The 23,361-nt window shown below is 38.3% G+C and overlaps 1 protein-coding gene across 6 annotated transcripts in view; it reads right to left on the bottom strand.

Annotated features, from left to right (window-relative positions):
- Positions 1-23,361, bottom strand: part of LOC129771653 (insulin-like growth factor-binding protein complex acid labile subunit) — a 671,410-nt gene that overhangs the window by 171,054 nt on the left and 476,995 nt on the right. For 5 of the 6 annotated variants that reach the window (XM_055775520.1, XM_055775519.1, XM_055775522.1 and 2 more), the window contains one exon: positions 14,576-14,805. The exons of the other annotated variant lie outside the window; for it this stretch is intronic. The gene's annotated coding sequence lies outside the window, so the exon portion shown is untranslated. The remainder of the gene's footprint in view (positions 1-14,575; positions 14,806-23,361) is intronic. 6 annotated transcript variants of the gene reach the window in all.

The following is a 23,361-nucleotide window of genomic DNA, read 5'->3' as shown; positions in this document are numbered from 1 at the left end:
CTTGTCTCCAATCATCTGGAACAATATTATGCTCCAGAAACCGATTGAATAAGTTCAACAAGCGATGTTTCGCCACATCAGGGAGATTTATCAGCAAGTTGAACTTAATTCTATCCGATCCCGGCAGAATTGTTACATGAAAGGAGAGCAAGAGAGAATTCTACCATCGAAAACTCGGAATCAAGATCGCACCTATCTTGTGGTATATCTCGAACAATTTTTTGCACAGGAGCGGAATCAGGACAAACCTTCCGTGCAAAATTCAAAATCCATCGATGTGAATATTCTTCGCTTTCATTCGTTGAAGAGCGATTTCTCATGTTTCGAGCCACTTTCCATAATTTTTTCATTGACGTTTCTCGTGACAAACCTCCTACGAAATTTCGCCAATAAGCACGTTTTTTCCCTTTGATCTAGTTTTTAAATTGATTTTCAAGGTCCAAATACGTCTGAAAATTTTCAGGGGTTCCACGTTTCCGAAAAGCTTTAAATGCATTCGATTTTTCTACATAAAGCTTGGAACATTGGCTATCCCACCATAGATTGGGAGGCCTTCGGGAAATGGTGGAACCTGGGATGGGTTTCATTTGAGCGTGAACCGCGCTATCATAGATCAAACGAGAAAGGAAGTTATACTCCTCCAATGGAGGTAAACCATCTCTGGAATTGATGGCTAGAGCAATCGCGTCCGTATACTTTTTTCCAGTCAATGTGTCTTGTGAGGTCATATATATAGCCATGTTTATAGATTCAGAAGAATTCGACCCAATGGTGATGGAAATTTTGATTGGCAAGTGATCACTACCGTTGGGGTCCTGGATTACATTCCACTTGCAATCTAACGATAGTAAATTCGAGCAAAGCGAGAGGTCAAGAGCACTTGGGTTAGCAGGAGGTTTAGGCACACGTGTTGTTTCCCCAGTGTTCAAAACGGTCATATTGAAGTTGTTACAAAGGTCATATATCAACAATGAACGATTGTCGTCGTACTGTTCCCCCCAGGCAGTTCCGTGAGAGTTGAAGTCTCCCAAGATCAATCGTGGCTCAGGAAGGAGTGAGCACATGTCATCAAGTTGTTTGCGGCTAACCGCAGCTCTCGGAGGCCAATACAAGCTGACAATACAAAGGTCTTTGCCTCTGATGTTTGCATGACAAGCAACAACTGGAAGGTCAATTCGAAAAAATGAGTGGCACTTATTGATCCCCAAAAGCACCCCTCCGTATCTATCATCACGGTCCAAGCGTATAATATTAAAATCGTGGAAAGAGATATCATCTCGCGAAGAAAGCCAAGTTTCGGATAGAGCAAAAACATCACAATTGAAGTTATGAATTAAAAATTTGAATGTATCCAATTTAGGGATAAGACTACGACAATTCCACTGAAAAACAGTGATATCTCCGACCTCTCTATCTAAATTATACATCAAGAGAGATAATCATTGTAAGGAGGGGCCATGTTTGCATCAATTGCTGTAAAATTGTCTTTAATACTGGAAGCATTGAGATGACAAGGGTTCTGATGGAGTCGGGAACATTAAAACACTTGAAGATTTGATCCAAAAGGTCAGACAACTTTATAAATCCCGATTGGGAAGTTGAGCTGGACGGAAAAACAGGGACAGTTGGGGTTTTTGATGTCCCCTCGAGTGCTGGGTCGTTCGAAGGTGAACTATTCCCACAGAAGCCAGGAGGAACCTGATTTTGCTTGTCCGCGGCACTCGATTTTTTAGGCAAGCTAACAGGGGGTATCACCGGAGGGGCTTGTCCTTGAACTTTGGGAGTGGTCACATTTTTGCGCCGGGGATTCCCTTTGAAAATAAACGGTGTGCCCCCGCTAGCTGTGTCCGCATCCATTTCATCAACTGGCAACGTGGAAAAGATATTGTGTGTTGAGATTGGTTGTTGTTGTTGTTGGGCCAGTGGAGAAGCGCCCTTTAAAATTTCCGCAAAAGTGCGCTTCGAGCGTTCCTTTAAAGAGCGCTTCTGTTTCTCCCAGCGACTCTTGTAAGTTTCACAAGCTGAGAGCGCGTGTGGGGATCCTCCGCAATATGGACACTTATGCTCAGTCGCACTGCAGGATTTCCCCTCATGTTGCTCTCCGCAAGTGGCACAGCGCTCCTTGTTGGCACAATAATCTGAAGTGTGACCAACTGACTTGCATTTGTTGCAAGTCATGAGCTTTGGCACGAAGAGTCGCACAGGTAGTCTCAATTTGTCCACCATAACGTAGTCAGGGAGGGCGGCACCAGCAAAGGTGACTGGAAACGAGTCTGACGGCGTAAATTTAGTTTGGTCCCCATCATGGGAGAGTTTCCCGAGTTGGCGACAGTCCAAGATCTTTACTTCCATTGAGGGAAGCTTCTTGAACTTGCCTTTTCCTTTTTTTTTTATTTGTTCGCTCGTCAGACCCGTTTCAGTTATCACCCCCTCAATTTCTACGTTATGGGAGGGTATAAATGTTCTATATTCGAGAGTGAAATGTTGGTCAGCAACAATCTCGTTTGCGTGTTTCCGTTCATTCACGACAACCCGCAATTTGTTCGGTCTAACCCTGCGAATTTCAGATACAGAAGTGTATCTGGCCAGATCTTTCATGATTTGAATCACGTTAAGGCTTTTTCCTTTTGGTTTTGGCCGGAGGAAAACAACCCACGGGCCAGTTCCAGGTGCATCTTCTGGATAAACTCTGACACGTGGAGCGGAGACAACAGAGGGAGAAGACGAGGACGAGGACGAGGACGAGGATTGGGTTGGATCGGAAACATCAGAAGGGGGAAGCGAAATAGATGATGGGAGAGGGGGAGTGGAAGTAACAGTGGGTTCAGAAGGGAGGCTTGCTATTTTCTTAGAGGGGGGCTTGGAAGGATGAGCAGATTCGTCCCCAGAAGAATTATCTTCTTTTTGAGGGACTCGTTTATGTTTTTTCCCAGATCTTGAATGGGATTCATTATCGGAGATCTGGAGAGATGGATCTCTGGAGATCCTCCACTATTCTCCATTTTACAAAATTTTTTGTCTTATTTCTAATCTATTATTGATTTTAACAATAATCTCAAAAAAAAAATAACAAAACAAACAAACAAAAAAATATGATGATAATATTAAGCAATGAACATATGAGTTGAACAATAATATTAATATTAAATATGTTTACCTTAATATAAAAGTTGTTCCGATACTGCGCTCTACTGCCCTAACCAGGGAGAGACAGAGGCTACGCGCTATGGATCAACACAATAGCGCAGCCAATGTTCAACAGCCGCCAAGGGCTGCAAGCTGCAAGAGCGCTGCTTCCTTTGTTCCACTTCACAAAAGGTCAATTCGAAAGCGGACAGCAATGACCTTCACTCGTACACTATACCAATCGCACAATAGTAAAAGTGGCAACGCACAATAACGACACTGAACTTTACTCGTCAAGAGTTGGATAGCGAATGAAAAAAAAAAAAATGATTGTTGACAGACAAAGATTCGCAGTTTCGAAGATTCATAAAAAATCGATGTTCCCCAAAGTTCGTTAAAAAGTTTTCCCATCTTGGACTGGTTTTTTAAAGATTCTACATGACTTCTATTTTATTTGAATAAAAATAAAAAAAAAATAAAAAATGCATATTTTAGACAATACAAATGAAGTTTTTTTTGTAAATAAAAATCAAAGTACTATTTTTTTTCTCAGAGTGTATTTTATCACGTTTAAACATCAATACTGTATATTTCTTTCTAAGACACTGATTCGGTACGGCTCACAGTTTTTATCAAAGATTTCTCTTATCAAAATCGATACGCTCTTTTCAAAAGTTACGCTTGAGTCAAAACATTCCCAAATGCTGCGGAAAACTCATATTTGCTCCAACCCGAACGGAATATAAACTTTCATTCGAATCAAAAATATTCATGTTTTGTCGTTTATCGATTTCATTCGGAATTGCTCATGTGTATATCTTATCGATGTAGTAATACTCTTACGCCTAAATGGCTTCTTTGAAATATACATTAAAATTATCGAATGATAAAAATGTACACGAATAAATTCGGCTCTGTTACAGCTGAATTGCTAAATGAGCCCAAATTGGATAAAAAAAAAGCATCATGAATCAGAGATTCTATTTATGGTACACTTCTGTAACATTTCGTATATTTGATTTTGTGATTATATTTTTACACTAAAATTTAATTCTAGTACGTTTGAGCAGGACGATTCTGTCGTGCGTTTAGAATGCCTGGGAAGAACAATTTTTTATGAGTAGATTCCATACGACATAGTCATGGACTGTATTAGTTAGCGATCGTCTAGAAAGGACCACAATTGGTCAAGGTATAGGTATTGTAATCTTTCCTTTTTTAAGTGAGAAAATTGACATCAAGAGAATATTGCGAAAGTTGATTACCGATTTGTCTCATATCCCGAACAGTCTCAAATTCCGAACACTTCATTTTTATATGTAACTGAACCTTGATATAAATAATTTAATAATGAAAACACAGACATTCTTTGGGGTATAGGTATAGAATCTAATCAACAATAAATGGGTGAAATAAAATGATATTTTATGCAGAATGCAGAAAAAAATATGAATCAAGTTTCTACGCATGATTCAAACTGCGAACACTTCATTTTTAAATGTAAATTTACTGAACTTAAATGTTATAAATAATTTGATATTCAAACCTCTGTCATTATTTGAGTTATAGACTTAATTTTAACATCATTTACAGGAATCGATACTGATATAGCGCCCTTGGTCCCGAAACCATGTAAACTATAAGAAATAAATATAATCAGTAATTACAAAAGCAAAATCCAATTTTTTTACGAGCATAATATTTTTCCAAAGAAGACAAGCTAATTGACTTTAATTTGATATATCGATGAAATGAATCGGTTCAGTGGTTTTAAAGTTATATTTTTTTTAAATTGCATTTTTGTTGTTCGGAATTTGAGACAAAAGAGATTGAATATATTTTAAGTTTTTCACCATGAATATGTAATTGTAAATTAATTTTATTGTAGTAAAATGAAAAAGAAGGCTCTATTGTATCCAAAAATCAAATTAATTTTTCGAAAGAGTACCTTCTTGAGTAATGAGACACTGTTTAATGGCCATCGAAGCTTAAGTGTTCGGAATATGAGACAAAACGGTGTTCAGACTTCTAAGAAGAAGGCTTTATGAAGCTATGAAGCTTCAGAATGGAAACTTATTACAGGACAAAACGGCGCCTAATGAACCTAAAAACATGGTAAAGAATTTTTTTAAGTATTATATATGGAGAAGCCTGTTTCTGTTATAATTTGGTCGCATAAAGTAGGAAGTTTCTCAGCATAGAAAAATACGTACAAATAAGGGAAGGACCTCATTCTGTAGGTTTTTTAGAATGAACTTTAAAACCATTTGAGTTGGTTTTTTGATGGTTCTGCCACATTTCTTCAGTTTGTCTTTGATAATTGCCCAATATCTCTCGATGGGACGAAAATCCAGACAGTTTGGTGGATTGATAACTTCTTCAATGAAATCGATCTTGTTCTCCTTATACCACTGAACATTCCGGCAGCAATGGTAGCTTTCCAAGTCAGGCCAGAACTCCACCGGACCTCTGTGTGGTCGAATGAATGGCAAAATTCTGTTCTGAAGACACTCCTACTTGTTATTTTTTTTCCATTCATTGTTGTCCCAGTGATGAAAACCTTTGTCTTCTCTCCACAACTACAGATCCCTTGCCAAATCCTCAAGTTACGGGCAAATTTATCTGCGTAAACAAATTTGAACCTACCCGCAACACCCCCTTTACGCTTGGCTTTTTACCAGCTCAAATGGAGAAGTGGTGGAACAAGATACCAAATACGGTTATTAGCAATACTGTGCAGAAAATGATCACACGAAAAGTTTGAAAATTCATCCGAACAGCTGACGAATAATTTTCATGTATTTCATGTATGAAGAACCTACAAAATGACATCCTTCCCTTTTTTGTACGTTGTTTCCATGCTGAAAAGTGTCCTACTTTATGCGATCAAATTATAACTGAAACAGACTTTGAGAATTTAATTTTTCGATAATTTAATCGCCTTCAACGGTGTTCAACACGTTTAAAATTAATCTTATTTTTTTATATTCTACCATTTTGATATTATATATTAATGCCTGTTGTTTATTGGTCACGTCAATTCAAGTATTACCTATATTGCAACGCAATACAGTTCGCAGATGATGATCGGCAATGGGCCGTGAACACTTTACAAAAAAAATGTATGGGGTTGTATCTAGGACACGACCGTATATTTTCGACGTAGAACTATGCAATTACATTATGCAATCCATTTGTTGACCACTTCGAGTATTAGTTTAGAATGCATCGACTTTTTTGTAATAGATTATGTTCTTCGTTACAAATAAATTTGATCAACGTCCTTTTACGTTTGATATGATGCTTAGGACTACCAAAATATGTGAACGGAAGAATTGTCAAACGATCATTGTATTTTATATTTACCTCTAAAATTATTGTACATCTCATGTTTACGTAGTTCTCGCGAAAGTTCATTCACCTCTAGTATCTGAAATGACGATTTTCCCAGGTTTTTCAGTTTAAAAGTACGTTTTAGGGAAACATATTCCGGTCTACACATCGACAAGCGAGTGCAAAAGTACTCAACACCAAAAACTACCCCCGCAAGTATTTGCAAAGCGGATTCACCCAGGCACATTAATTTTGAGATCCGTGTTAGGGAAACACAGCTCAGTGAAAAAAAATTAGTGGGTTATATCTATGATATAACCGCAAGGTTCACGTGGAACTACCTTAGTTGAGCAATCATTCGTTTGTATTGATTAAATTCTTGAATGAATGAAACAGTTTCCAAATTCAATTGAGTTCAATATATTTGCTCTGTGAGTGAAAAAAATGAACAAATGCCGTGTAAAGTCAATTCATTTATTGTGATTGATTGTTCTTCGTTACAAGTAAATTTAATGACGGACCTTTTACGTTTGGTATGATGACTAGAACAAAATATATGTACGGAAGAATTATCAAACGTTTGATGAACCAGCCTATAGCTGAAAATCTTTCCAATAAAGACAAAAAAAAATTATCAAACGATTATTTTATTTTACATTTCCCTCTGAAGTTTACATCCCAAAAGTGTACATACTTCTCGAATCTCGAATTTGCTTGAAACTGGGAAGTTCATTCGCTTCTAGTGGCTGCAAGATTTTCCCAGGTTCCTAAGTTTAGAAGATCATGTTAGGACAGACATATTCCACTCTGCACAAAGGCAAGCGAGGACAAAAGTACTCGCAGTTTGCATTTATTTGCAGAGCCGATTTCCCCAGAAACCACGGTTTTGAAGTCTGTGTTAGGGAAACACATTTCAATCGGAACAAAAATACCCCCGATTTGTATGAATTCGCAATGCCGATTTCCCCACGCTTCATGGATTTGAAGTCTGTGTTAGGGAAACACATTCCAGTCGGAACAAAAATACCCCCGACTTGCATGAATTTGAAATACCGATTTCTCCAGGCACCTTGGTTTAGAAATCTCTATTAGGGAACACATTTCGGTGGGAACAAAAGCTCCCCCTACTTTCGTGTGTTCTTTTTCTTCTTTTTGGCTTTAAGAGGGTTTAAACTTTTCAGTTCACTCGCCTCTAGGCTCTTTCGTGTGCTTGCAATGCCGATTTCGCTGCTTGGTTTTAAAGTCTGTGTTAGGGAACATTTTTCGATGAGAACAAAAGTCCCCCTACTTTCATGTATTTGCAATGCCGATTTCCCCAAGGCTGCTTGGTTTTGATGGCTGTGTTAGGGAAACCGTAAATCGGGCCAATCAAAACGATGCAGTAAGGGCGTTTAGATAACGCCTAATATTTTACAGTTATTCAATTGTTTATCTAATGAAAAACAACATTTTGTTAGTTGCGATAGATGCGTAGAAATATTCCCTATCAAGTGATGCAAACATCTCTCCTATCCAGTACGAAATGTTCGAGCTATAAGCATTCGAAATCTTTCATTTTTTCCTGCATGTTCTGTGTTTAGGTTTTCATTTTACCCTCCATATATTCCGGTTAGACGTAGTCCCACGTCAAAAAAATACCCCCAACTTGCATGTTGTGACAAAGCGGATTCCCCCAGGCACATTTATTTTAAAGTCCGTGTTAGGGAAACACAGCTCGGTGGGAACAAAAATACCCCCGACTTGCATGTATATTTGCAGAGCGGATTTCCTCAGGTACATGGATTTTGAAGTCTGTGCTGGGGAAACCGTAAATCGGGCCAATCAAAACTTAGCGTTTAGATAACGCTTGACATTTTACAGTTATTCAATTGTTCATCTAATAAAAAATAATATTTTATTAATTGTGATAGACGCGATATTTCCTGTCAATTGATGCAAACATCTTTCTGATCTGTTAAGAAATGTTCGAGTTATAGGCATTCGAGATAGGGTAGGGTTAGCACACAAATCGGCAGAACAAATATATGGGAAAAAAGGAAGTTCTTCCAGTTTTCATGAATTTAAACCGTTAGAGATTGACGAATTGTAATGTATAGCATATCAAACAAATCTTAGGAAAATTTCCGATTCGATTGGTATGCAAATCATGAGAACTCGTTCACAGTGAAAATAGTTATTAACGTTAACTTTATTTCATAAAAACGTGACCTGTTTTCTGATTTGGCACCCTTCCTGAAAGACGTAGTTCTACGTCAAAAATAATTGTTGAAGTGAAACGTCGGATAATCTCTGATCACTTGTGACAACTGAATATTCCAGTAATCAACTATATGATTCCGCCACAAGACGTCACGCTATCCCCAGCGCTCGGAAATCCGTTACGAGAGTTCGTTCACATGTCAAATTAGACTTCATTAAGATCCACAATCTCGCTCGGACCGGTTCACCTCGACGCTCGATGGTGATAAATGGATCAAGAACGTTGTGTACGTTGATTTATTGGGACGGCTCGGTAAAATGCAAATAGTTGGTGAGCGTTGGTTCCCACCCTTTCGCCTTCATATGCGAGCCGACCGAAGAGTTCAATTATTCCTGCAACACCTGCACTCACACACTGCCTGCGATGAGGGGTTGTGGTTGAACCAAAATCGGACACAATGCTGCTGCCGAGATCCGTTTCTCGAGATTACGACAACGGCTCGGTGCGGTTATTTAAACGATCGTTCATGTTCTCCAACCAACTTCTTAATGCAGTCCTTGGCGCAACTTTTTTTTTTGTTCAGAATGCAAAAACGGTGAGAAACTTTAATATGCCGCAGACAGCAGCAGCAGCAGCAGCAGCAGAAGGGGCCAATGCAATGCGGTGCAAACTTCGAAAAGCTATTAACGAAGCAGAACTTTCCGTTTCAGGGGAGCATTATTTTTTTCCCTCTCCCTGTCGTTTTTCATCTTTGTTGGTGTCCATTCCCGTTTCTCCACTTGCACATGGAACGTCGATTTCCATTAGCACCCCGAAGACCCCGAACCCCGAACGACCAGAAATCCCCGTCGGGGCCTTCTTACCGCTGCAGCAACAATGACGCTTCGGTGGTATTTAAATCGTAAATCTTAGGACTCGAGATCTCCAGCTGTGCGGCGGCCGCAGAATTCCCTCCGAGCAGTGTTTGCAGCAGCAGCACTTTCGCAAAAGAATAACATTGCCCGATTTACGCTTGGATGCGCTGCCCGGCTGTACATTTTGTTTGCAGGGTTGAAGCGATGATGGGCAGCAGATCTTTCATGGTATTGGTCGCTTGCGAGCTACAATCCCCGAAAGGCGAGAGACGGAGCAGAAATAATAGCCGAAGAAGTTTTTTTTCCATACAAATAGTCAAACCGAGAGAAGCTGCACCGATGCTTGGAACAATGCAACTGTTGACCGATTCTGGACTGCCCAGCACGGACCGAGGATGGGAATAAATAAAACGAGCGAGTTATAAATATAAATAAAACTAGGATTTTAATGCTATTTTCTTGTTTCGCAAATCACACTTTGCGTATGCTTGATTCCTGTTGCTTTTTTTTCCCCCGGATCTTGGTTGGGGTTTCTTGCGCAGAACTCGATGCGGTCTGTGCCAAATTTATGGGAAAATTATTCAACGGTGATAATTCTAACACCACATCGCTGTTCGGGGTGACGAACCGTTGGTCGAAATCCACCAGCTGATCTCCAAGGTCAGGTTCGTTATCTGCGAGCAATAACTAATCGCTTTTTGAGGTCATCGTATATACCACACACACAGAGAGAGGGTGTGAGAGCGTATCCCACCAAGCGCAACAGTTTCGTGTCGATCTCTCGGTGGGGTGGAGACCTGGAGGGTCATAACATATTAGCCGTGGTGCCCGCATAACGAGACCAGCTGAAGGGGGAACGATACTATCGCCCAGCAGAATCAGTGTTCGGCCAATAGTATACACGTTTTATGCATCTAGATAGGCACCGTGAATCAATGTAATGGATATGATGTTGATACACATGCAGCCCATTTGGTGCCCGCGAGCCGGGCGTCGAGGCGTCGAGAAGTGCAACTCCTGCCGCGTCCTGCCGGGCCACAGAGGAAACGAGCAATGACCAACAAACAGCACTCCGGTTGAAGCGATAATGACCTGGAATTACTTATGCTGGGGCACAAGGAGCCGGGCACGACGTGAGCATGAGTTTACTTTTTGTTCGCCCGGTGAATATTACTCTTATTTATTTATCATTAAGTACGCTTAACCAGGCTTAATGAGCACGAGCGAGCGAACCAGAGCACACGGGTGGGGGTGGAGGACCGAACACTTGTGCCGAGGCCGTTGGGTCAGTGATTGGTTTCGTTCGAGTCTAATTGGCTTTTAATTTTCCCAACTCATTAGCAAGCAGTATTAATAAGTTGAGATATTGACTTCAGATGAATGAACGGATATATTATATTTTGTTTAAAAGTGACTGCCGCGGCTAATAGGTTGGGTGAGAATTATGCAAATTTTTTAAAGATTTGAATCGTCGGCACTGTTCTGTTCATTCAAAGGAGTTACTCAGAATTGTGTTCAAAATTCGTTCTATTATATCCTTCAATTTCGAATCAATAGCAACATAACAATTTATGCAAGAATTATTATATTCCATTGAATATTTAGAGAGGCTGGTTGATAAATTTTCTGAATGTTGTAAAACGTAATGGAATTCTTATGCCAGTTCTTCCAAGACGCGTGACCCCTTCTTTTTCTTAGATTTGATTAGATTGGCTATACGATTGATGTACAAATATTGTGATTTTTTCATGCAGAAACTAGAATCCTTATGGTAGACAAATGATTCAACCGGCTTATTATTTTATCTGATTTGTAAGCTGCAAATTTTATCGTGCATTACTTGTCGGTTGATACATTATCAGCAATCAGACGTATACTTAATCGATGTTCAATTGGAATCGAATTAGCGTCATCTATCTTCGGCACAGAATGGCGATCTGTGCGTGAGTAATCTCTGAGGTCTGAAAAAAGGCACCTTCGAAAAAACACTCTATGCCAAATATCAGATCAATCGGATTTAAGGGAGAGTGGCGCAAAGCGGTCAAAGTTTGGGTTTTTTTGAAAATTGAAAAATCACCCAAGGGAGGGGTAAAGGAAATCGGGGTTTCCGAAAAAAATTTGATGCCAAATGTCTTAAAATTGCACGAAATGTCAAGATCTAATCTCATCTCGAAAAACAAATTTGCAGCGACCCCATAATAACAGACGGGTTTATTTACCCAAGTCAGTGTTTGCCAAATGATCCACTCATTGAAAAAATCGCTTTCGTTCGTTCAAATATGATCTTTCAGGAAACATTTCCCCCAGCGGTATTCTATTATTGTTATGTGCTGCAAATCACGACACAAAAGAGAACGAGACAACTCTGCATCGGCTCGCACTTCATTGCACACCAGCATGCAAGCAAAGCTATCATATACGCTTTCGGTGCAGAAAGCTTATTTTCTTCTTTGCCTCTAACATATGCATACCGACCTCTCCATGCATCATGAAACAGCAGGATCGTACGGACAACGCAAAGCGAAAGATTCATATTCAGCTAATGTAGCAGATCCTGATTTTTAAGTCTCAGAGAGTGCAAACTATATGATTATTTAGCTCGATAGAGGCTAAGGGAAGGGTAGTCAGATTATATTTTCCATTTTTAACGCCGCTATCCCTTGAAATGTGTATATTCATATAGACCGCATAGTTTTACTAGCAACACCGCTCCGGTGAGAAGCAGAAACTCTCGCGTTTTATCTCTTTCCCCATTCGCTGCTCTCCGCGAATGGTGACGTAATGATGACGTAATTTTTCTTGTATCATTTATTGCTTTGCATTTGTCTGTGCAGTGGGTTTCGCTATAGTAAAATGGGACGATATATGCGGTTCAAACTTGTATGCAGGCTTCGAAAATGGTATGCGATGTTTGATACAGATCGGATATGCAATCAACAGTCTTCGTTCCTCTCTTAGTTTAATCACTAAATATTACACAAGTGATTACTGACATTCATACAAGTATCTGAGTGGTCCTCTCATATATGGTTATATGTTCGTGAGAGTTTACTTGCATGACACATTGTGTATCATTTGATTTTGATCGAAATCCAAACACTGACCCAAGTTTACGATAGGGCCCGATCGAGGCAAAATAAACACATCATTATCGCATGATCCTTTTTCCGGATCGTGTGAATCATAGGTATAGGTTTATGATAGGGACGGATCGATCCCAAATAAATAAATACATCTCTCCTCGCACGATCCTTATTTGCGGATCGTGTGATTCATAGTTCGTTATATTTATTCTAAAAGAGTTTTATGATAGGGACTAAACTAATCGCAAGTTCGTTTTGTTTATTGTAAAGGAAGACGCACAAAAAAGCTATTTTTCTATTAATGTTTGACATTCATACATTAATGAATAAATTGTTTTCTTGAGATTCGATTATGTATAGGATTTGAAAATAATTTTTGAAAAAAATGGTCGACTATATATAATCGAATCTGACCTTTATAAGGTTTCAATTATGGATCTCGAAGGATGGACTCCAAGTTAGAGTCTGAAAACTGTTATTTATAACCTTGAATATAATGTGCTCCCGTGGCCGAGTGGTTAGCGTCACACCTAACATGCCGGGGACAGGGTTACCATATCTACAGAATAATCTGTATTTATATAGATTTTTCAAACTTTTTTGGAACCAAGAATCTGTAGACACAGATTACAGATTTTTTTGTTTTTCATACAGATTTACAGATTTTTCAAAATAACGATCCAATAGTAGTTCTGGCGTGATTTCAGTAATATTTCTTCTCAACTCATTAATTTTATTTATATAACATTCAAATCTGTCTGGATGAAAGTCATTTCGGCATTCATATGTAGTGTGTAGTACTTCTTTCTTATGTTCAATCTAAGACGAAAATATGAAAAAGTCTGTGCTAGCTTTACAATAAATAAATAACACTGCTTATCTTTTCCCACTAAAGTACAGTGAATGTGAATTTTTACGTGGATACTATCAACATCGTCAAATCCCTAATAACTATGCCAATCAATGATACTAAAGCTAAGATTATAAATTTAATACAGATTTCGATACAGATTTTCTGAGGAAAAACTCAGATAAAAAGATTTTTTGAGACCAAAAACACAGATTTTATGATGGTAACCCTCGCCGGGGGTTCGGGTTCGATTCCCATTCTGGTCGGGGGAATTTTTCGTCAAAGAAATTTCCTTCGACTTGCACTGTGGTCACGCGTATTCTAGAGCTTGCCTCTCAGAATGCATTCGAGGCGTGTTATTTGGCATAGAAATCTCAACAAAGTTCTAATAAAAATGACGCAAGCAATACTGCGTTGAGACGGCGAAGAACCTTGCATATGATACTGAAGTTTGGATGTGTATGGAAATGTATAATCAGACTATGGATACAAAATCTGAAACTGACTGACGCTAACCACGTTGATTCTTAGGTTACCCAATTCCTGATATTTAAGTACACCATCGATTCATAGGGGTTCCTACGCGATGAGAAAGGTAGAAGTTGCCTTCTTTAAATACTCAAGACCATACTGGTCCACCGTGTGCGTGAACGTGAAAAAAGAAGAACGTGAAAGACTCTGTTACTGACTATTCAATATTGATATCATCGACTTTTGAACAGTTTAATTGGACTCCCAAGGGGAAGTGAGTTTGTTCGTTACGCAATTTCGATATGTAAGGTCGATCAAGGGATGCAATTACGAAATGTACAGTCTACCCAAGCACAAGTTCGAGCAATTGCAGGTAAAATGAAATAGATTTTCTTCCCAGTAAGCCCCAATCCTACCCATTCTACCCCAATTGACTAACAAAGGAAAAACCTTTTTTCCGGCGCCCTAAATTTTAATGTACTCCCGTTTCACCGCTCAAATACTCCCTAACGACTATTGCTCGGGCCGTTGGGAGTGAGAATAACTGCTCAAAACGGAAGCATCTCGCGTTCGCGTCGATGACATTACTGCTAACGTGCCAAACCATCGTACGGACCCGAACACGACAATCCCACAAAACTCTATTAAAATTCCTTACCTTTTATATCTCGCGTAGAAGATCTGCACTGCACTGCAGACACTCTGTTTCTCGGCCTCTCTCGCTTTCTGTTTCTGTCTCTGTCTTTGTCTTCGGATGCTGAGGAAAACACCGTGCTATGCGCTCATCATCCTTTGGCACTGACACGGCAGGCGGCGACACTGGGTTCGGATTGCGGTGGTTGGGTTCAAGGAGTGCTTGTATGCCATTATGTTACAATTAGTCGTCACCTGAAAAAGGCAATGCAAACGGGAGAAGCGAGCGATATAGTACCGGAGAGATCCCAGGTTCGCTAGGTTACGTTAGGTTAGGTTTGGTTTGTGCAACCAAGCGAAGGTGCAAGAAATGCTGCAGCGAAACATGAAATACAAAGAATCTTCTCCCTATCGCGCCCGCGGAATCATCGCGAGACCTCTTCGTCGCCAGGTCGGAACGGTTCGACGGGGAAGCCGGGGAAGTGGAATAAATGTATTATTTAAGCATAAATTTATCGATTCAATGAACAAGGTGTTTTTTCCTACACCTTGTAGGATCTGTCGCTCGTATAGAATAGCGGAGCGGGAATAATTCATTGTAAAGTGTGCAAAACGTTCACTTATTTTTTCCCCTGCTTCGGCAGCGTCTATCTACGAAGATGCTCATGTATTATGAAAATAGCAATACTTTTCCCACCCAGATAGCATCGCTCAGCAGCAAAGGTTCCGCGCCGAACGGGCAGCAGGAAGACGACGTTCAATTTACAATTTAAAGTTTTTCATTTGCTCTGAATGTGCTTTGCCTCGCAGAGAGACAGAGAGAAACAGCATAACGAGGGCTGCTTCCTTTTGCGATACTGCAAATGAAACCGAACTGGAGCGCGGTCCTCGGGGTAGGGATGGGGACGGAACTGGCATTGGACAAAACAACGCACAAGAAACCCGAGATCACCGAGGAAAAATCAGCATATTTATTTTTATGCCATTTTTAGTTCGCTTTAGAAATCGATCGGTGGAAATTGATAGCCTTTGTTCTGGTCTCGTTCGTTTGGCGATTGGTCCAGGCGGAGAATTTTCTGCGTTGTAACACAGAAAGCGGGGCGAAGAAGAAGAAGAAGAAATTCAATGCACCAGCCCGTTGAGGAGCGAAGGAAAAACTGACCACACACACCCCGGGATGCGAAGGTTCTGGGTTCTGGCTGTAAATGGTGCTGCTGCTGCTACGCGAAGCGCAATAAATCTCACTGGAAAATGACGTTTCTCGAATCGGACCGAATGGCAGCCCAGGAATTCGATTATCGGGGTAGAATATGAAATCGATATTCGGTTCTATGAGAACACGATGGTATGAAGGGTCCCCATTTATCGTAATATTAAAAAGAATATTAGAATTTAAGTGGCTTGTCTTTGTAGAATACCACGAAAACGGCAACCTATAGGATAGAAGAATGCCGTTTCTAAAGTCAGTGTAATTGAAAATATTATGTTCCCTACGAAATATATCGAAAAATCGATGTTTAGTAAAAAAAATCGAAGAAACGAAAGGATCTGCAAAAATTTCATGCAACATTAAACTAACTAAAAAAATGCACAACCTAACATGATTTCCCAGTAAAACTCTTTGACACTTTCAATAGAAAAAACTCGTAACCAGGGCTCGGTATAGTCATAGTCAACCGAGGATAGTCAGCTGACTATCTGATTGACTATATCCGTATTCAGTCGGAAATAATTTTTGGCTTCTTCGCGCAGTTTCTCCGCCAAAATGACTAAACAGTCAGTCGGGCGTTCAGTCGCTATCTCCCTCTACCGACTCGACTATATCATTTCGTTCTTCCCACTCAAATAGTCTTCATTGTATTTTTAAGTGACATCTCCCAAAACGAATTCGGTTCTCTCTCTCTCTCTCTCTATCCCATGTATCATTATGCATGCATCGATGTTTGAGATCAATGTGGTTTGATATACGCTACAGGTAAGCTAGTTTTTTTTGGATCGTACACGAAAATTACTCACTATTTTCCTCGCCATTTACTAATACTAACGCGAGGACCTTACAGCATACTTGATAAATGTGTAAGTTGGTTGATCCGAGTTCACAACGGGTGGACAATAAACCGTCCATTCATGGGGTAACTACTTTTTTGCATCAGAAATCAAGTTTTCGTTCCTCTTTATATGGACGTAAAATAAGAAACTCAATCTAGGCCTTATAAAATTAGTATAAAATTAGTGTCAGTATAAAATATTAAAGTATAAAATTAGTGTCAGGGGGAAATGGAAGTGTGGATTGAAGTCAGTCGAATGAAGGGGCAAATTTGTATTCATTAGTCGCGTCAGTTAAAATAACCACTGACTGGACAAGTTCACCAGTCATCCTCGCTAGTCAACGCTAGTCAATTCATTTTCTAGTCAAGTCACTTTTTATTGGATGCGACTGCCGAAGTAGTTCTAGTCGAAGCGAGGGTACCGAGAGTAGAGTCGGTCTTCATTTTTCACCTTCGAAGATTTCGGGCCCTGCTCGTAACCAACTCTCGAGAAACGTAGCGGACAAATCACAATTTGAGTAATTACATTTGCTTGAGTATGGTTAGCACTATGAAATTTAGGAGGGTTTTATGTATAACGGGTGTTAAATAAAAAATGAGAATTTTTTCCTGAAAACAAGCGTGGAAGTTTTAATAAGCATTAATCAATAATTATCAATAATTAATCTTGTATCCAACACGACTGAATTGTTATTATTGTCGAAAAATGTGCGAAAAAAAGTTGTTGCAAAAAAATGATGTTCGTCCGCAGAAATGAGACTGAAGTCAATGAAAAAATATTCAAATTCTCCGAAATTCCGACATGTCACATTCTTTAATCCATACTAGAGCAGTTTACATAATTGAGAAAAAATAACATATTATTTCTAGGCGCCTGCCCCCTCGACAGAATTGAGCAATTCGACTCTATAAATTCTATGAAAAAATTCAAATTCATTCAGATAATTCAAACATTAATTTAAAAAAAAAATGTGAATCTATGACTTATGTATAAATGGAAAAAAAAAACTTTTCGTGCAGTGAATCCATGTTCATACAAAAATATTGTTTCCAATCAACGGTAATGCGAGAATTGGACGAAACAACATCAGATAATAATAATAGGAAAAAAATATCTTCGGTACTTTGTTGATTAGTTCGACATATAAAAGTCATAATAAAGTCAAATATAAAGTCATAATAAAGTCAAATATTGATGAAAAAATATTAATATCATATTAATCATATCAAACAAACCTTCAAGTCAAATATTTACCATCGTTGACCACTACAATTACAACAATTACAATCACACATTACAACACATACCTCGATTCATTGAATCAAGATGCTGGCCAGATGTTGCTGATGGGAAAAAAACCATATAAATTTTCGCCGAGTTAAATCATTCCATCGGAATTTCCGACATCAAGTCGGCGTTCGAGAGCTATCGACATCTCTTCTTTCATCGAAATCCGACGCTCATGGGTTTTAAGTGCGAACCCCTCGACGGTTTTGTTCCGAGCAAAGCGCTCGCTGATTAGTCACATTTCTGGTAATCGGATATCATCACAAACCAGTCAAGTGGACACGTATCCCAAACTGGACACTGGCGGATGGTGCTCGAATTGTTATTCAAATTTAACACAAATCGTATGAAAATAGTCTGAAGTGAGCACCGCAAAGTCGTCTACAGTCCTCTCACGTGTGTTCCGATGTTTAGCGCTAGGTGAAAGAGGAAACGTTCTACAGTTCCCCACAAGCTAATTTTGAAAATATTCATGAATCACGCAGTGATAATGAAAAAAAAAAACAATTGTGGCTGCAATTTGAAGGAAATTAGCGAGCATGCTTCGAATTCCGAAAGCTCACTCGAGCCAAGCGAAAACAATTTGAATAGCAATAAGCCCCGCCGCCATTGACCGATCCCGCGCGAGTTGTCCCAAATCGGGTGTGTGACTTGATGAGTCCGACGCGAGTGACAATTCCACAAGACACCTATCGCGTTGCCTCAGCCTTTACACGGCACCTGAGACAATCCCGGCGCCGGCAAGGAAATTTACCCTAGGAGCTAATTAGCTTAATAGTCGAAATCTTCTCGCGAGACTCGCGACAATGAGAGCGCACACATCTACCCCATTATGCAAATGGCAACACGTTATTCAAATCCAAATAATCCTCTTGTCGCAGCTTTTGTGATTCAATTACAGTCCACCGTTCCACGAAGTAGCTTCAGCCAATGGATCGAAATGGTCATGGGAATGAATTGCCTAGTACTGAAACACCTTTGTCCACCAGGTATCGATTTCAGGCTGGCGGATCAAAAGACTTATTGTTAAACTTGAAGTCCTCAAAGTATTACTCGAGGTTCGTGATCGTTCCGGAATGATCGGAGTGGAGTAATTTAAGATGCCGACACGCGATAGATATATTTCAGTACAATCCAATTTGAAGGGGAGAAGTTATGAAATCGAATCGTGTCGATTGATTATGATGATTTGGTGAAATAGATTGGAAACTGTTGAAAGGCAAGCAACAACAAATTGAGTCGCGTGAAAAGGTTAATAACTGTTGATTGGGGCGCTAGATTTCGAAATATTGAAAGATGTGTTGCGGCAACTATCGGTTCAAAGACAATAGGCGACCACAATTTCGGATCTCGTTTATTGCATTGAGGTTCTCCAATCCTGTTTTCAGTTAGAATTGGAGAATTTCGGATATGAGCGACTCCATTTCAATTCGAAGGTCGAATTTGTTGTATTTTTTTATTTTACTCAAATTCTTCAGACGCATTATTTATGAGCAGAAAGGACAATTTGTATCATCAGATTTCCATTTTGTTTTCACAAAAGTAAGGCTAAAGCTTTTGTGAAGGTCCTAAACAAAACTTGTTGAAATTTTTCAAAAAAATATAACTCAGAAACGGTTGGTCCGATTGATGTTTTAGGTTATTATTGGGCTATATGGAGGTATGTACTGTTGAAAAAAATGTGTTATTTTTTGCGTGATAAACACTCCAAACTCGATTTTCTCAAAAAAGGTATTTATTTTTTTTATTTTTTGATATCTTGCAGCGCACAACTAATGAAATTTATTGACCAGTGCGCAAAATTTAAAAAAGATGGATTTTTTTTTCAGTTAAAAAATGGTAAAATTTGATTAATTGCTACCGTTCCTAAATACAGTGATTTCAAAATAAAATTTACTGAAATTCAGCAACTTCCGGTCGTTTACGGATGGTTTTTCGAGTTTATTCAAATAAAAAAAATCTGAAAGTATTTTATTTCAAGTGTTTATAAAATGATAGATAGTTTCATTTTCTTTCGAACAATTTTTTTACTATCATTACAGTTTGAATATTGCCTAACTTCTATTTCATTTATGGAAACTGGAGTAAATCAATGGTATATATGGGTTCCATGAAAATAGTAATCGCTTCCGAATATTATTCATTAGGCTGTTTGCACACTCTGTTATAGTTGCATAGGAAAAGAAAATTTAGGTTAGTTACTGCTCCTTTCGCTTTTGAGCCTAATCGAATAATTCCTTTGTATTTTCAATAAGATGTTCACGTTCTTTAGCTAAACTAGCCCTTGTATCCATGCGTTATATTGTTCCTCTTAAGGCGTCTCAGGGCCTTTGCCGTGAGATTGCAAAAAAAATCCCATTCTACATCGATATCATGATTATTCCTAAATTGGCAAAGACTGTAAAAGTTCTTTCTATGTTTAAATTGTGATGCAGCTCCTTCGGACATTAAATAAATTTTGTTCAAATTGAAGTGCTTTTCTTGACGCATAAAATCAATCATTTTTTGAGATAAATATATTAATGGATACAGAATCAGGACGCAAATCTTAGGAAATTACTACAAAACTTAAATGATTAAGCTTATCTTTTTCCTTGGACTAAATCGAAAATGGATGAATAGATGCTTGCTGCGTATTCCAGTGATGACTTTGGGCTTCATCCTGATGTGCAGAAGTGTAAATTTTTGAAAAATCAGATACATAAATTCTCTTCTCCGCATTTTTTTTTATTTTTCAAAAAAGAAAGCTCTCTTTTAATGGAATCATGTGGTATCAATTTCTCTAACTTTTGATGAAATAGGAAACTGACCCATTGTTCAAAAATAATTTCATCAACACATTTTTCACCCATTGATTATAATATTATTTTTTCTAAGGAAGTTGTATCGATATAATTTTCACATCGGCGTAAAAACCGATCTACTGCTGTATTTTAACGTGTCAACCTATCTGTGAACACTTTCAATTCATTAGATAAGCCATATTTCGTTAGGCTGTGGGCTGTGAGATTCACATTTTCATAAATGGTCCATACATACACGTTGTAAGTTCCCGAGCTAGTTAAGAGTGTACAGTTTTTAGTCCGGAGTTGAGCAACGGATGAAAATTCGATTTGTATTTCAGTGTTCAATTACTTGAATCGGTTGTAGGCCTCCCGCAATGTGGTAGTCATAAACCATTTATGAACAGTTTGGCGATTTCTGTCCTCCCTAATTATTATACAATCACGCTAACCAGGCATTGCTCGACTGGTTTTATCGTCCTCGCAATATTTCATAACCGCGTGCTTCATATTTTTAGTAGAATGCACGCCGCTTTCATTCAGTAATCTTTTTGCTTCCGTTGCTGTGTATAAAGTTGTGTTGAATGTTGTTTTTATTTTCTCGGCTGTCCATGACTTAGGCAATATAGTCAAAGGATTGCTCAACTCTTTGCGTCCCTTCTCTTGTAAGCCATTTTTTGGAGCCACTCAGTTATTTCATATGATTCGCTGGTTCTAGTTTTATCAAATTTAAACTCAGTATTTATAGAAACAAAATTTAAGTTAGGGTCAGGACTATATCTCCTAAGTATTTAAACAACATCGAGCAATATTTTTAATTCAAATTTTGACAATTTTAAATTGCTTTCGGATTTACAGATCTTTTCTGGGTAAATTGTTCCTTCAAATTAAATTATTTTAACATTTGACAACACATTAGTTATGTTTTATTTAACACTTGCTGACCCGGCAAACTTCGTCCCGCCCAAAATTTATTTTTCGTTATCACATTCACGTTTTTTACTAAGCGCTGTTCATGGATCCAATCGCAGAATTATTCAATGAATGATCTTCTAATCTACCCTTTAAAATTACCTTTTACTATAAAATTCCTAGTACTTCTACCAAAACTCGACATTATTATATCAGATTATTTTCAGACACAATTCACGTTCAAGATTTTTCAACCACTTGCAAATAACATATTTCTCCGTTACGTTACATGCCGAATTTGGTTTTATTTGCTTGATTAATTCTCGAGTAATGCAGAAATTTGTGTTTCATTTGTATGGCAGACCCCCCCCCCTAAGAGAGGGGGAGGGGTATCTAACCACCATAGAAACATATATTGCACCCTAAAACCGCCACACGGCAAATTTCATTTGTTTTGCTTGATTAATTCTCGAGAAATTTAAAAATTTGTGTTTCATTTGTATGGCAGCCCCCCCAAGGAGAGGGGGAGGGGTCTCAAACTATCACGAAAACCTTCCCCGGTCCCAAAACCCTTACATACCAATTTCCATGTCGATCGGGTCAGTAGTTTCCGAGTCCATAAGAATCAGAAAGACAGAAAGACAGACAGACATCACTCCATTTTAATAAATATAGATCCAAAATATTCACTAGAAATAATTTAGATGGCAGAACAACGTTAACCGGGTCAGCTTGTATACTTATAATATTTTTGTCCACTTTTTTTATTTTGAACCACTTTGCTATAAGTAATATTTGTTATGCACTGCAAATTCCAAAAAAAATCAAACATCTGAAGATTATTTTCTATTCTTCTTTAAAATTAATAAAAATGAGATTTGTTGTACTGTATATTTTAACACAACCTTTAACCATCAAAATCAACCACATCACTGAATTCAAGCATTGCAGTCAAAATTTACCTACTCTTTTAGAAAAAATGTACTTCTAGGTAAAAAAAAACTCGAAAAGCATTCGAAAACGACCAAAAGTGGAGAATTTTCAGTAAACTTGATTTTGAAACCACTATATCTAAGAAACGGTAACATTTGGCAAAATATTTGCCGTACACCATTTTGACTGCAAATAATGCGTACTTTCATAAAATCATGTTTAAAAACAATTATAAGAAACATTTCAGCAATTTTTAAAACATCCATTATTTTTTAAATTTTTTTTTCGTCCATTAGTTTTTCATATTTTGTGCACTTACTGTTTACTTCATTAATTGTTCGCTGCAACATAAAAAAAAAATTAAATACACTTTTTTTGGGAAAATTGAGTTTTCAGTATTATTTTCGAATTAAAATAAAAATAAAACATTTTTTAATGGTACATACTTTCTCCACATAATTCCAATAATAACCTAAAACATTGCGGAAGACACCGAGTGAATTGGACCAACCATTTCTGAGTTATATTTTGTTATTAATTTTCAAGCAATTTTCAATAAATTGTTTAGGTCCTTCTCGAAAGTAAGGCTAGAGTTAAAATGGCGAACCGATGATGCAAATTGTCCTTTTTAGTCATAAAGAATGCGTCTGCAAAATTTGAGTCAAATAAAAAAAAGGAAAAAAAATCATCATTTGCGGAGCAATTCCACACCAAATCAGCCAGCCATTGCCTCGACGTTCTCCGTTTTTTTAAAACTTTTTACATATGTTCGAGATGAAAATTTTAAAAAAATACTGAAATACTATGGTGTATCGAGAAATATTATCAAAAGAAATTTTCACCATAA

Source organism: Toxorhynchites rutilus, chromosome 2 (genome assembly GCF_029784135.1).
Source record: "Toxorhynchites rutilus septentrionalis strain SRP chromosome 2, ASM2978413v1, whole genome shotgun sequence".
Classification (NCBI taxonomy): Eukaryota; Metazoa; Arthropoda; class Insecta; order Diptera; family Culicidae; genus Toxorhynchites; species Toxorhynchites rutilus.
The sequence above is the reverse complement of the archived record's forward strand: the minus strand, read 5'-3'. Positions and strand labels throughout refer to the sequence as shown.